The sequence below is a fragment of the Macaca mulatta genome, chromosome 15, assembly GCF_049350105.2.
Source record: "Macaca mulatta isolate MMU2019108-1 chromosome 15, T2T-MMU8v2.0, whole genome shotgun sequence".
NCBI lineage: Eukaryota > Metazoa > Chordata > Mammalia > Primates > Cercopithecidae > Macaca > Macaca mulatta.
The window spans coordinates 13,887,711-13,903,955 of NC_133420.1; the positions used below are offsets into that span (position 1 = coordinate 13,887,711).

Here is a 16,245-nt window from a genome sequence, read left to right on the forward strand (position 1 = left end):
AATACTTGCTACTTGAATGCTTCCCTGCAGTGCCTGACATACACACCGCCCCTTGCCAACTACATGCTGTCCCAGGAGCACTCTCAACTTTGTCAGCGTCACAAGTGCTGCATGCTGTGTACGATGGAAGCTCACGTTATATGGGCCCTCCACTGTCCTGGCCACGTCATCCAGCCCTCACAGGCATTGGCTGCTGGCTTCCATCGAGGCAAGCAGGAAGATGCCCATGAGTTTCTGATGTTCATTGTGGATGCCATGAAAAAGGCATGCCTTCCCGGGCACAAGCAGGTAGATCATGACTCTGAGGACACCACCCTCATCCACCAGATATTTGGAGGCTGCTGGAGATCTCAAATCAAGTGTCTCCACTGCCAGGGCGTTTCGGACACCTTTGACCCTTACCTGGACATCGCCCTGGATATCCAGGCAGCTCAGAGTGTGAAGCAAGCTTTGGAACAGGTGGTGAAGCCCGAAGAACTCAATGGAGAGAATGCCTATCATTGTGGTCTTTGTCTCCAGAAGGCGCCTGCCTCCAAGACGTTCACTCTACACACTTCTGCCAAGGCCCTCATCCTTGTATTGAAGAGATTCTCCGATGTCACAGGCAACAAACTTGCCAAGAATGTGCAATACCCTGAGTGCCTTGACATGCAGCCATACATGTCTCAGCAGAACACAGGACCTCTAGTCTATGTCCTCTATGCTGTGCTGGTCCACGCTGGGTGGAGTTGTCACAACGGACATTACCTCTCTTATGTCAAAGCTCCAGGAGGCCAGTGGTATAAAATGGATGACACCAAAGTCACTGCCTGTAGCATCGCTTCTGTCCTGAGTCAACAGGCCTATGTCCTCTTTTACATCCAGAAGAGTGAACTGGAAAGATGCAGTGAGAGTGTGTCAATAGGCAGGGAACCAGGAGCCCTTGGTGCTGAACACAAAGACAGGCGAGCAACGCAAGGAGAGCTCCAGAGAGAACCCTGCCTCCAGGTACCCGACTTGGAGGAGCACTTGGTGGAAAGAGCCACTCAGGAAAGCACCTTAGACCACTGGAAGTTCCTCCAAAAGCAAAACAAAACCAAGCCTGACTTCAACGTCAGAAAAGTCGAATGTACCCTGCCTCCCAACGTGCTTGTGATTCATCCATCAAAATACAAGAGTGGGATGAACAACCGTCATCTTGAATAGCAAAGCTCCCTGCTGAACCTCTCTTCAAGGAACCTGACACCTCAGGAGTCCATGAACACTGACACACTCACTTCTCTGCAAGGGAGGACCAGGAGATCCAAAGGGAGGAACAAACACAGCAAGAGGGCTCTGTTTGTGTGCCAGTGATCTCAGGAAAAGTCTCCACCCAAACGCAGGAGTGCATGCGCACACACACTGACACACACACATACACCTACACACACACACACCCACGAGGGGGTTCACGCACGCACACACACACACCATCACATCACATACACAGTCAATCCGACATAAAGTAATGAGGAGCCCAGGTTTCTGTCTACACAAGAGGGACAACTGGATAGTGATGGCTGCGTTTCAGGATGAGCCCAGACATGGGAAACATCGAGTTTTGCTGTCGTGAGTCTTCTGAACCTGTGGAGGCAGTGTCTGTGTGTTTGTGTTCATGGTAGATGACATTCAGTGTGAATTTCTGAATAGGACATATTGCGGTGTAGGGTTGCGCGTGAGGTTCTTGCAGGGGACGGGGTTGACTATTTTCTCTTGGGGTGTGTTTCATTCGTCAGTTGTTGGTGAGCACCAGAAGTTGAAATGTTGCGAACGTGGGACTTCTGTGGATCCTTCTCCCTACCTTGAGTAGTGGAAACTGGGACGCATTTGAAGAGAGGAAGGGTGTTCTTCTTTTGAACCTGCCTCGCCGTTTTTACATTGCTTGTTGAATGGACCTCAGGCGCCCTAGGACTTGTGCCCTTGGTGGAACCCACAGAATGCTGGAGACAGACAGACAGACACACTTGCCTATTGAATGCTGTCCATTTCCAATGAATTGAAGCAGAAAATCATCCCACTGGTATGTGAGTCATTTGGAAGTAAGTCGTATTGATAATAAAGGAAATCAAACACAGGAGCGTGTGTGTATTCAACTAAAATAAAATCAGCAAGTACTGAAATAAATCTCATTTGGTGTGTATCAAAATGGCATTTGGGAGATTCCGGGTCAATCGTCCAGCTGCGAAAGGTGCATCTCTGAAGCACAGTCCCTGAGCTGCAATGAGACTTGTTCATCCGAGGTGGTGTTGCAGTGGAAATGATTGTGGGAAATGGCCCCTTCCTTTTGTGTATTCGCTGATTGGATTTCAGGCTCCGTTTCTCGTTCGGTACAGTGATCCAAGTTGACCAACCCGAGAGTAAAGATGTCGAGGGCATAACTCAGGGCTCCGTACAACCACAGAATCTTGGGTGCAACCCTGCTCAAGCACACAAATGTGCGTATTAACAGTGTCTCTGTGGGATGTGTGTGCAAAGTACAGTGTGATGAGCATGACTGGCAGACAGTATGTTGCCATCGTATGTCCCCAACCACCGGAAATAGAATGTCATGAGTATTTGTCTCTTCTTGCAATCATAAATTCGGGGAATATCATCAATCAGCCGGTCAGTGATTGCATGATTACCTGAAAGTCTTTCACCGTCTAAACTGTGCATTGAGTATTTCGTCTAACTTCAGTGCATGTTTCCAACACTCGATGCTTTATGATTTGAGTATCTAGCTCCCACCAGAGCGCTTCCTGCAAAGACTTATCTTGTTCCCCACTGGCAAGTCATTTCACTCGGATATAGAATCAAGAGCCTGAACATGGAAAAAATCAAGAGGCTGGAATGTCTATTGGATTCCCCGGATCCCTACACACACACACGCACACAGGTGTACAGTCATTTCTACATAACATAATGTGGTCCTCAGGTTTTTGTCTACGTAAAAGGGACAACTGGATAGTGATGGCCGCATTTCAAGATGATCCCATATCTAATATGTTGTTGTGGAGTTGTGAGTATTCTGATCATGTGAAGGGACTGTCTCTGTGCATGTGTTTTCACAGTAGATGACATCCTGTGTGAATATCTGTAGACTACATTTTGAGGTGTAGGTTTTCCCCTCAGGTTACTGGATGAATTTGAATTTATTGTTCTGTCTTGGTTTGTTTTGATTAGTCAATTGGTAGGCGAGAGTAGGTGAAATTTTGCTAAAGTGGGATATAGGTGAATCATTCTCGTGAATGTGAATAATTGAGACTGGGATGCATTTGTAACATTGGAAGGGTGTTCTTACTTTTTATTCCAACTTTTTTTGCATTTGTTTTCAACTGATCTCAGGTGCCCTGGGTAGAACCTAGGTAATTCTTGGAACAGACAAACAGATGCTGCTAATTTTATGGTGTGAGTTTAAGTTTAATTTAAAGGGAAAATTTTCTCACCAGTATGTAATTGATTTTCAAATAAGTTATACTTATCATCAATGGAATAATACACAACACACTGAAGTGTGTGAGTATGAAACTACAGTCAAATTAGAAAGTTCTTAAATAAACTGCATTTCATGAGTAAAGGATGGAATTTTCAGAAATTCGAGATCAACCATCCAGCTGTGAAATCTGTGTCTTTGAAGCAGTATCCCTGTCCTGAGAGTTGTTTTTCTCTGGTGGTATTTCAGTGGAAACTAGTTTGGGGAATAGCCCCTTCACTTTTTATATTTGCTTGTTACTTTTCATTGTAAATCTGCGTTTTTAAGCTGTATTTAAATGTTAATAGAATCCATCCCAATAAAACATAATCAACAGATCTTCTCATTTCTAATCATCACAGATCAATCTCTTGTTAGTTATGGTGATCAGTTTACTTACCTGAGAGTAAATGACACCTGGGCAGAACACAGGGCTCCATAGAAGTACAGAATCTTGGGTCCAACCCTGTCCAAGCATCAAAATGTGTATATTAACAATGTGTCTGTGTGATTGTGTGTCAAGTAAACTGAGTTTAGTAAAACTTCCAGTAGATTATTAATTTGGCTCACGTAGTAATCAGCGAATGAGCTTTAAAGAGTATCAATGACCAGTGCCTACCCCTTAGAGATAAGAACTTCCAATGTCTTGTGTGAAACCATGGCATCTGGATTGCTCATGATTCTGAAGATAATTCTGTCCCCCATGGTTTCAGAATCACTGCAGGAGGTGGAAACAGATAACACATCAGTCCCTTGCTCTCTCTGCTCTCTTCACTCAGGAAAAGTCTCACTGGGACCAAGGAAAATCCTATCGTTTCCCAGGGAGAAGGATTTTTCTCAGGAGAGAAAATGGTGAATCCTTCCTCCCTGTTGAGCCTCTTCCTCAGGATTGCCCCTTTGTCTCTCCAGGTCTCTGTTCATCAGACCTGAGATGCCCCCTGGTTGAGCACATCTGGCCTATGAACAAATAAGGGGAAGGAATGGTTCCAAAGACTGTACTATGCTCACTCCACCATCCCCTCTGAAACTATCCTGACTTCATGAGCCCTGGGTCAGAAGCTGTTTCTTTATATCTCTAGGCTTTGCCTCACAGCCTAAATCCTGCCCCATTTCCTACATCTTGTAAATTCTGACAAAACCTGTAGAGTCTAGATCTTTATTCCTGACAGGGCAAAGGGAGACACACCAGAATTCTATCCCTCTGAGACTGCAGGACATCTCAGCTTCCATCAACATGAAATTTTGCATCAAATATAGTTACTGCAGGTCCACCTCACAATGAGTAATGGAAGCTGAGACAGCATCTCAGACCCTGTACAGTTTTTGACCAAGCTCATTTAGTTTGGCAATGCTTTTACTCTATAAATCAGTTGTGAAAACACTTAGGATTCATGTTATTTAGTCTTTTAATCAGTCTGTTCTTATTTTCAATGTATTTACTACACATTAGCTTAATATTTCTGATAAACTTTGTTGCAAAATTCTCAATATAATAGTGGCAAACCAAATCCAGCAATACATCAAAAAGCTTATCCACCAAGATCAAATCGGCCTCATCCCTTGGGTGCAAGGCTGGTTCAACATATGCAAATCAATAAATGTAATTCACCACATAAACAGAACTAAAGACAAAAACCCCATGATTATTTCAGTTGACTCAGAAAAGGTCTTTGATAAAATTCAACATTCCTTTATGCTAAAAACTCTCATGAAACTAAGTATTGATGGAGCATGCCTCAAAATAATAAGCGCCATTTATGACAAACCCACAGTCATTATCATATTGAACAGGCAAAAGCTGGAAGTATTCCATTTGAAATTTGGCACAAGGCAAGGATGCCCTCTCACCACTCCTATTCAATATAGTGTTGGAAGTTCTGGCCAAGGCAATCAGGCAAGAGAAAGAATAAAGCATATTCAAACAGGAAGAGAGGAAGTTGGACTTTCTTTTCTTGCAGATGGCATGATCCTATATCTATAAAATCTCATCACCTCAGCCCAAAAGATTCCTAAGCTACAAGCAACTTCAGCAAAGTCTCAAGATACAAAATCAGTATGCAAAAATCTCAAGCATTCTTTTACACCAACAATAGACAAGAAGAGAGCCAAATCACAAATGAATTCACATTTACAATTGCTACAAAGAGTATAAAATACCTACCTAGGAATACAGCTAACAAGGCAAGTGAAGGACCTCTACAAGGAGAACTACAAACCACTACTCAAGGAAATAAGAGAGGACACAAACAGATGGAAAAACATTCCATGCTCATGGGTAAGAAGAATCAATATCATGAAAATGGCCATACTTCCCAAAGTAATTCATAGATTCAGTGCTATTCCCATAAACTACCATGGACATTCTTTACAAAATTAGAAAAAACTACTTCAGAATTCATATGAAATGAAAAAAGAGCCCATATACCCAGGACAATCCTAAGTAAAAATAACAAAGCTGGAGGCATCCTGCTACCTGACTTCAAACCATATTACAAGGCTACAGTAACCAAAACAGCATGGTAGTGGTACAAAACAGATACATACACCAATGGAATGGAATAGAGGTATCAGAAATAAGACTGCACATCTACAACCATTTTATTTTGGATGAAAACAAACAATGGGGAAAGGATTCCCTATTTAATAATAAACGGTGCTGGAAAAACGATCTAGACATATGCAGAAAACTAAAACTGGACCCTTCCTTATACCTTATACAAAAATGAACTGAAAATGGATTAAAGATTTAAATGTAAAACCCAAAACTATAAAAATCCAACCCCCTATAAAAGTGGGCAAAAACTGGGTGCAGTAGCTCATGCCTGTAATCCCAGAAGTTTGGGAAGGTGAGGTGGGCAGATAACTTGAGGCCAGGAGTTCAAGATCAGCCTGGCCAACCTGGTGAAACTCAGTCTCTACTCAAAATACAATAAATTAGCCAGATGTGGTGGCAGGTGCCTGTAATCCCAACTACTCAGGAGGCTGAGACAGAAGAACCACCTGAATCTGGGAGGTAGAGGTTGCAGTGACCCGAGATTGTGCCACTGAACTCCACCCTGGGTGACACAGCAAGACTCTGTCTTAAAAAGCAAAAATAAAAATATTTTAAAAAGTGGGCAAAGGATATGAACAGACACTTATGCAGCCAACAAACATATGAAAAAAAAAAAGCCCAACGTTACTGATCATTAGAGAAATACAAATCAAAACCACAGTGAGATGCCATCTCATGCCCGTCAGAATGGCGATTATTAAAAAGTCAAGAAACAACAGATGCTGGTGAGACTGTGGGGAAACAGGAACACTTTTACACTGTTGGAGCAAATATAAATTCAAACGCTGTGGAAGACAGTGTGGTGATTTTTCAAAGACCTAGAATCAGAAATACCATTTGACCCAGCAATGCCATTACTGGGTATATACCCAAAGGAATATAAATTCTTGTATTATAAAGATACTTGCATGCATATGTTCATTGCCACACTATTCACAATAGCAAAGACATGGAATCAACCCAAATGCCCATCAGCGACAGACTGGATACAGAAAATGTGATACATATACACCATGGAATACTATGCAGCCATAAAAAGGAATGAGATCATGTCCTTTGCAAGGACATGGATGAAGCTGGGAGCCATTATTCTCAGCAAACTAATGCAGGAACAGAAAACCAAATACACATGTTCTCACTTATAAGTGGCAGATGAACAATGAGAAAACACAGACACAGGGAGGGTAACAACATACACTGGAGCCTGTCTGGGGGTGAGTGAGGAGGGAGTGCATCAGAATAAATAGCTAATCCATGTGGGGCTGAATACCTAGGTTATGGGTTGATAGGTACAGCGAACCACCATGACACACACTTACCTATGTAACAAACCTGCACGTCCTGCACATGTATCCTGGAACTTAAAATGAAATAAAATAAAATTTTTAGGCCGGGCGCGGTGGCTCAAGCCTGTAATCCCAGCACTTTGGGAGGCCGAGACGGGCGGATCACGAGGTCAGGAGATCGAGACCATCCTGGCGAACACGGTGAAAACCCGTCTCTACTAAAAAATACAAAAAACTAGCCGGGCGAGGTGGTGGGCGCCTGTGGTCCCAGCTACTCGGGAGGCTGAGGCAGGAGAATGGCGTAAGCCCGGGAGGCGGAGCTTGCAGTGAGCCGAGATCGTGCCACTGCACTCCAGCCCAGGCGACAGAGCAAGACTCCGTCTCAAAAAAAAAAAAAAAAAAAAAAAAAAATTTTTTAAAACTTTATTTTTTCTAAGTCGTGTTTGCAATTTTCAATGTGAACTTTCTAGTAGACATTTATCATATATAGAATTATATAGTTGATTTTTGAACAACTATGGGTCTGCCATTCTTTAAAATGCAAATTCTTTATGAGTGTGTGTATATGTACACATATGTGTGTATATATATTTGTGTGTGTATATATATATGTACGTGTGTGTGTGTGTAGATAGATAGATAGATAGATAGATAGATAGATAGATAGATAGATAGATAATGCTCCTGGTCTTCTGTTTGAGTAGGCTGAGAAGGAGGAGGGGGAGGAGTGATTGTTCTTGCAGTCTCAGAGGTAGCTAGGTGGAAGAGAATCTGTACAAATGAACACATGAAGTTCTCATTTGTAAGTGTGATTTAAATAATTGTACACCTGGACATAGAAGTGGAATGATAGACACTAGAGATCTGGAAGGGTGAGAGGGTGGGAGGGTCAAATAATAAACAATGGTTCAGATATCTGGATTCCTTGATCCCAAATGGTGTACAATTATTTCTCTTTAATTTGTGTCCATTTACCAGCAAGTTTGAGAGGAGTGAGCCAAGCTCAGAAAGGCATTCAGCTCTAAAATCAGATGTGCATGGCAATGGGCAGAAGTACCCTCTCTCTTTCTCAGAACAAATCCAAGCTTCCTTTATACCCCTTACGTACAGGAAAGTTATGTTCCAAAATGTATTTCTGCTGGAGGCAAAACATTTTATATTTTATGAAAAAAAAAACTTGTAACTTGGAAAAACTTAGAAATTAATATTGGAAAAACAGTAGGGCACTCTCTTTGGGACTTAATCTTTGAGATACTTCAGCAGCATATACAGCTTGTAATTTGTCCTGAGAAAATCCAGATAGTATAAATTTGAGAATGTTCATGGGGAACGGAAAAGTACACATTTACTCACATATTTTACATTAAAGTTTATCAAGGGTATAAATTCAAAAATCTGTTTTACTATGAATGTTCATATGAAAGTACAGACATTCACCTAAATTTTCCTGAAATTATTTAAAAATTAATTTGTCATTGGTAACAGAAACTTCCAAACATCTCCATTTTACAAGTTTCATTATCCATATTTTCTCTAAAATATTCAGAAGTAGAAAAAAATATATAGATTAAAATAGCTCATATTTTTCAAATTTAAAATAATTGTTCAGTAACTGGGAAGAAATGTTTACACAAATTGGAAATTCTGTATTTATATAGAAATTAATAAGATGACAAAATTATGGCAAATAATAGGGGGCTTCAATAAGTTCATGCAAAATAACAATTATGACAAAACTATGCATGAACTTTTAGCTTTTGCATCAAAACACACATATGCTAGTTTATTTTAACTTTTTTTTATTTTTGAGACAGGGTTTCACTCCTCTCACCGAGGTTGCAGTGCAGTGGAGCAATCTTGGCTCAAAGTAACCTCTGCTTCCCAAGTTGAAGCGATTCTCCTGCCTCAGCCTTCCAAGTAGTTGGGACCTTGTCTGGTTAATTTTTGTATTTTTTGTAGAGGCTAATTTTTGTATTTTCTGTCGAGGCAGGGTTTTGCCATTTTGGCCAACCTCCCAAAGTGCAGGGATTATAGGCGTGAGCCACCATGCCCGGACCTGTTTTAACATATGTGAACAGGATTTAAAACATCAGTCTGAAAAGAGCCACATGAATTCTGCCGAACTTGAATTCTGCCAAACCTGAAATAAGAACAAACATCAAATTTATGGTGAAGCTGGGGTACAAAAAACGGTGAAATAAATTATTCTTTATGAAAAGTCTATGGGAAAAATGACCTGAAGGATCAGTCGTTTACAAACGGATACCTGATTCTAAGAAGAGGTAAGACAATGTTGAAGATGAAGCCCACAGAGGAGGGGCACCCATTCCAATTTTTGAGAGAAAAAAATTGTTTCTATGCCCTAATTGAGGAGAACTGACAATTAACGAGAGATATTATAGCCAACACCACAGACATCTCAATTGGTTCAGCTTACACAACACTGACTATAAAGTGAAAGTTGAGAAACTTTACATTTGGTGAGTCCCGAATACCCTTGTGCCTAGATCAGCTATGGACAAAAGTAGAGCTATTAGTGACTATTTTTAACAAGCAGAATCAAGATCCTGAAGCATTATTTTGAAGAATTATAACAGGGAGTGAAATTGACTTTATCAATAGGATCCTGAAGGCAAAGCACAATTAAAACAATGGCTACCAAGAGGTAGAAGTGCTCCAGTCAAAGCAAAAGCAAACTTCTCAAAAGCAAAAGCCATAGAGGTTTTGGGGATGCTCAAGGCATTTTGCTTGTTGACGTTCTGTAGGATCAAAGCACCATAATATTTGCTTAGTAGAAGAGTTCTTAGAGAAAATTAGCAAATACTTTTGCAGAAAAGTGCCCTGTAAAGCTTCACTAGAGAGTCCCTCTGCACCACAACAACACTTCTGTTCCTTCCTCTCGACAAACACCGGTAATTTTGAAAGAGTTTTCATGGGAAATTATTAGGCATCAACATTACAGTCCTGATTTGGTTTCTTCTAACCTTATTTTTCCTAATCTTGAAATAACTGTAAAGGGCACCCATTTTTCTTTAGTTAATAGTAGAAGACTGCATTGACATGGTTAAATTCCCATGACCCTCAGTTCTTTAGCAATGGACTGAATGGTTGGGATCATCCCTTAATGCAGTGTCTTGACCTCAGTAGAGATTATATTGAGAAATAAAGTTGATATTTATATTTTTATTTTTAATTCCATTTTCACTGACATTTTTAAATCCCTTCACAATTCGCGTTTGTCTCAAAGGTATTTAAATTTAGAAATCATATCAAGTGAGGTTGGTGCCACAATGGCCGAATAGGAACAGCTCCAGCCACCAGCTGCCAGCGTGAACAACACAGAAGATGGGTGATTTCTGCATTTCCAATTGAGGTACCGGGTTCATCTCACTAGGGCATGTTGGACAGTTGGTGCAGGACAGTGGGCGCAGCCCAATGAGTCAGAGCCGAAGCAGGGCAAGGCATCACATCACCTAAGAAGTGCAAGGGGGAAGGGAATTCCTTTTCCTAGTGAAGGGAAACTGTGACACAGAACACTGGAAAATTGGGTCACACCCACCCAATACTGTGCTTTACCAAGGGTCTTAGCAAACAACACACCAGGAGATTATATCCCATGCCTGGCTCAGAGGGTCCCAAGCCCACAGAGCCTCTGTCATTGCTAGCACAGCAGTCTGAGATCTAACTGCAAGGTGGCAGTGAGGCTGGGGGAGGGGTGCCCACCATTGCTGAGGCTTAAGTAGGTAAACAAAGCAGCCAGGAAGCTCGAACTGGGTGGAGCCCACTGCAGCTCAAGGAGGCCTGCCTGTCTCTGTAGACTCCACCTCTGGGGACAGGGCATAGCTAAACAAAAAGCAGCAGAAACCTCTGCAGATGTAAATGTCCCTGTCTGACAGCTTCGAAGAGAGTAGTGATTCTCCCAGCATGGAGGTTGGGATCTGAGAACTGACAGACTACCTGCTCAAGTGGGTCACTGACCCCCGAGTAGCCTAACTGGAGAGCCTAACTGGGAGTAGCCTACCTGGAGTGGACCTCAAGCAAACTCCAACAGACCTGAAGCTGAGGGTCCTGACTGTTAGAAGGAAAACTAACAAACAGAAAGGACATCCACACCAAAACCTCATCCATACATCAACATCATCAAAGACCAAAGGTAGATAAAACCACAAAGAGGGGGAAAAAGCAGTGCAGAAAAGTTCAAAATTCAAAAAATCAGAGCACCTCTCCCCATCCAAAGGAACGCAGCTCCTCACCAGCAACAGAACAAAGCTGGATGGAGAATGACTTTGACAAGTTGAGAGAGGAAGGCTTCAGTTGATCAAACTTCTCAGAACTAAAGGAGGAACTATGAACCCAGCACAAAGAAACTAAAAACCTTGAAAAAAGATTTGACGAATGGGTAACTAGAATAACCAATGCAGAGAAGTCCATAAACGACGTGATAGAGATGAAAACCATGACACAGGAACTACATGACAAATCCACAAGCTTCAGCAACCGACTTGATCAACTGGAAGAAAGAGTATCAGAGATTGAAGATCAAATGAATCAAATGAAGCAAGAAGAGAAATTTAAAGAAGAAAGAGTAAAAAGAAATGAACAAAGCCTCCAAGAAATATGGGATTATGTGAAAAGACCAAATCTACATCTGATTGGTGTACCTGAAAGTGATGGGGAGAATGGAACCAAGTTGGAAAATACTCTGCAGGATATCATCCAGGAGAACTTCCCTAACCCAGCAAGGCAGGCCAACATTCAAATTCGGGAAATACAGAGGATGCCACAAAGATACTCCTCTAGAAGAGCAACTCCAAAACACATAATTGTCAGATTCACCAAAGTTGAAAAGAAGGAAAAAATGTTAAGGGCAGCCAGAGAGAAAGGTTACATTACCCACAAAGGGAAGCCCATCAGACTAACAGGAGATATCTTGGCAGAAACTCTACAAGCCAGAAGAGAGTGGGGGCTGATTGTCAACATTCTTAAAGAATTTTCAAACCAGAATTTCATATCCAGTCAACTAAGTTTCGTAAGTGAAGGAGAAATAAAATCCTTTACAGACAAGCAAATGCTGAGAGATTCTGACACCACCAGGCCTGCCCTACAAGGGTTCCTGAAGGAAGTACTAAACATGGAAAGGAACAAACAGTACTAGCCATTGCAAAAAGATGCCAACATGTAAACACCATCCATGCTAGGAAGAAACTGCATCAGCTAATGAGCAAAATAACCAACTAACATCATAATGACAGGATCAAGTTCACACATAACAATATTAACTTTAAATGTAAATGGGTTAAATGCTCCAATTAAAAGACACAGACTGGCAAGTTGTATAAAGAGTCAAGACCCATCAGTTTGCTGTATTCAGGAGACCCATCTCACGTGCAGAGACACACATAGGCTCAAAATAAAGGGATGGAAGAAGATCTACCAAGCAAATGGAAAACAAAAAAATGGCAGGGGTTACAATCCTAGTCTCTGATAATACAGACATTAAACCAAAAAGATCAAAAGAGACAAAGAAGGTCATTACATAATGATAAAAGGATCAATTCAACAAGAAGAGTTAACTATCCTAAATATATATGCACCCAATACACGAGCATCCAGATTCATAAAACAAGGCCTTAGAGACTTACAAAGAGAGTTAGACTCCCACACAATAATAGTGGGAGAATTTAACACCCCACTGTCAACATTGGACAGATCAACAAGACAGAAAGTTAATAAGGATATCCAGGAATTGAACTCAACTCTACACCAAGCGGACCTAATAGACTTCTACAGAACTCTCCACCCCAAATCAACAGAATACACATTCTTCTCAGCACCACATTGTACTTATTCCAAAATTGACCACATAGTTCGAAGTAAAGCACCCTTCAGCAGGTGTAAAAGAACAGAAATTATAACAAACTGTCTCTCAGACCACAGTGCAATCAAACAAGAATTCAGGATTAAGAAACTCAATCAAAACCACTCAACTACATGGAAACTGAACAACTTGCTCTTGAATGACTACTGGGTACATAACGATATGAAGGCAGAAATAAAGATGTTCTTTGAAACCAATGAGAACAAAGATACAACATACCAGAATCTCTGGGACACATTTAAAGCAGTGTGTAGAGGGAAATTTATAGCACTAAATTCTCACAAGAGAAAGCAGGAAAGATCTAAAATTGGCACCCTAACATCACAATTAAAAGAACTAGAGAAGCAAGAGCAAACACATTCAAAAGCTAGCAGAAGGCAAGAAATAACTAGGATCAGAGCAGAACTGAAGGAGACAGAGACACAAAAAACCCTTCAAAAAATCAATGAATCCAGAAGCTAGTTTTTTGAAAAGATCAACAAAATTGATAGACCGCTAGCAAGACTAATAAAGAAGAAAAGAGAGAAGAATCAAATAGATGCAATAAAAAATGATAAAGGGGATATCACCACCGACCCCACAGAAATACAAACTACCATCAGAGAATACTATAAAAACCTCTACGCAAATAAACTAGAAAACTTAGAAGAAATGGATACATTCCTGGACACATACACTCTGCCAAGAGTAAACCAGGAAGAATTTGAATCCCTGAAGAGACCAATAGCAGGCTCTGAAATTGAGGTAATAATTAATAGCCTACTAACCAAAAAAAGTCCAGGACCAGAAAGATTCATAGCTGAATTCTACCAGAGGTACAAAGAGGAGCTGGTACCATTCCTTCTGAAACTATTCCGATCAATAGAAAAAGAGGGAATCCTCTCTAACTCATTTTATGAGGCCAGTATCATCCTGATACCAAAGCCTGGCAGAGACACACCAAAGCAAGAGAATTTTAGACCAATATGCCTGATAAACATTGACACAAAAATCCTCAATAAAATACTGGCTAACCGAATCCAGCAGCACATCAAAAAGCTTATCCACCATGATCAAGTGGGCTTCATCCCTGGGATGCAAGGCTGGTACAACATACTCGAATCAATAAACGTAATCCAACATATAAACAGAACCAAAGACAAAAACCATATGATTATCTCAATAGATGCAGAAAAGGCCTTTGACAAAATTCAACAACCCTTCATGCTAAAAACTCTCAATAAATTCAGTATTGATGGAACGTATCTCAAAATAATAAGAGCTATTCATGACAAACCCACAGCCAGTATCATACTGAATGGGCAGAAACTGGAAGCATTCCCCTTAAAAACTGGCCCAAGACAGGGATGCCCTCTCTCACCACTCCTATTCAACATAGTGTTGGAAGTTCTGGCCATGGCAATCAGGCAAGAGAAAGAAATAAAGGGTATTTGATTAGGAAAAGAAGAAGTCAAACTGTCCCTGTTTGCAGATAACATGCTTGTCTATTTAGAAAACCCCATCGTCTCAGCCCAAAATCTCCTCAAACTGATAAGCAACTTTAGCAAAGTCTCAGGATACAAAATTAATGTGCAAAAATCACAAGCATTCTTATACACCAATAACAGACAAACAGAGAGCCAAATCATGAATGAACTCCCATTAACAATTGCTTCAAAGAGAATAAAATACCCAGGAATCCAACTTACAACAGATGTGAAGGACCTCTTCAAGGAGAACCACAAACCACTGCTCAATGAAATAAAGGAGGACACAAACAAATGGAAGAACATTCCATGCTCATGAACAGGAAGAATCAATATTGTGAAAATGGCCATACTGCCCAAGGTAATTTATAGATTCAATGCCATCCCCATTAAGCTACCAATGACTTCCTTTACAGAATTGGAAAAAAACCACTTTAAAGTTCATATGGAACCAAAAAAGAGCCCGCATTGTCAAGACAATCCTAAGTCAAAAGAACAAAGCTGGAGGCATCACACTACCTGACTTAAAACTATACAGCAAGGCTACAGTAACCAAAACAGCATGGTACTGGTACCAAAACAGAGCTATAGACCAATGGAATAGAACAGAGCCCTCAGAAATAATACCACACTTCTACAACCATCTGATCTTTGACAAACCTGACAAAAATAAGAAATGGGGAAAGGATTCCCTATTTAATAAATGCTGCTGGGAAAATTGGCTAGCCATAAATAAAAAGCTGAAACTGGATCCCTTCCTTACTCCTTACACAAAAATTAATTCAAGAGGGATTAGAGACTTAAATGTTAGACCTAAAACCATAAAAACCCTAGAAGAAAACCTAGGCAATACCATTCAGGACACAGGCATGGGCAAGGACTTCATGTCTACAACACCAAAAGCAATGGCAACAAAAGCCAAAATAGACAAATGGGATCTAATTAAACTAAAGAGCTTCTGCACAGCAAAAGAAACTACCATCAGAGTGAACAGGCAACCTACAGAATGGGAGAAAATTGTGGCAATCTACTCGTCTGACAAAGGGCTAATATCCAGAACCTACAAAGAACTCAAACAAATTTACAAGAAAAAACAAACAACCCCATCCAAAAGTGGGCAAAGGATAAGAATGGACACTTCTCAAAAGAAGACATTTATGCAGCCAACAGACATATGAAAAAATGCTCATCATCACTAGCCATCAGAGAAATGCAAATCAAAACCACAATAAGATACCACCTCACACCAGTTAGAATGGCAATCATTAAAAAGTCAGGAAACAACAGGTGCTGGAGAGGATGTGGAGAAATAGGAACACTTTTACACTGTTGGTGGGACTGTAAACTAGTTCAACCACTGTGGAAGACAGTGTGGCGATTCCTCAAGGATGTAGAACGTGAAATACCATTTGACCCAGCCATCCTATTACTGGGTATATCCCCAAAGGATTATAAATCATGCTGCTATAAAGACCCATGCTCATGTATGTTTACTGCAGCACTATGCAGCTATGTTACAATAGCAAAGACTTGGAACCAACCCAAATGTCCATAATGACAGACTGGATTAAGAAAATGTGGCACATATACAC

At 40.8% G+C, this 16,245-nt stretch overlaps 1 long non-coding RNA gene across 2 annotated transcripts in view; it reads right to left on the bottom strand.

Moving 5' to 3' along the window:
• LOC144334847 (uncharacterized) overlaps positions 1–16,245 on the bottom strand; it is a 29,052-nt gene that overhangs the window by 4,892 nt on the left and 7,915 nt on the right. For both annotated transcript variants that reach the window (XR_013405086.1, XR_013405087.1), the window contains one exon: positions 3,870–3,935. This is a non-coding gene — a long non-coding RNA (uncharacterized LOC144334847). The remainder of the gene's footprint in view (positions 1–3,869; positions 3,936–16,245) is intronic.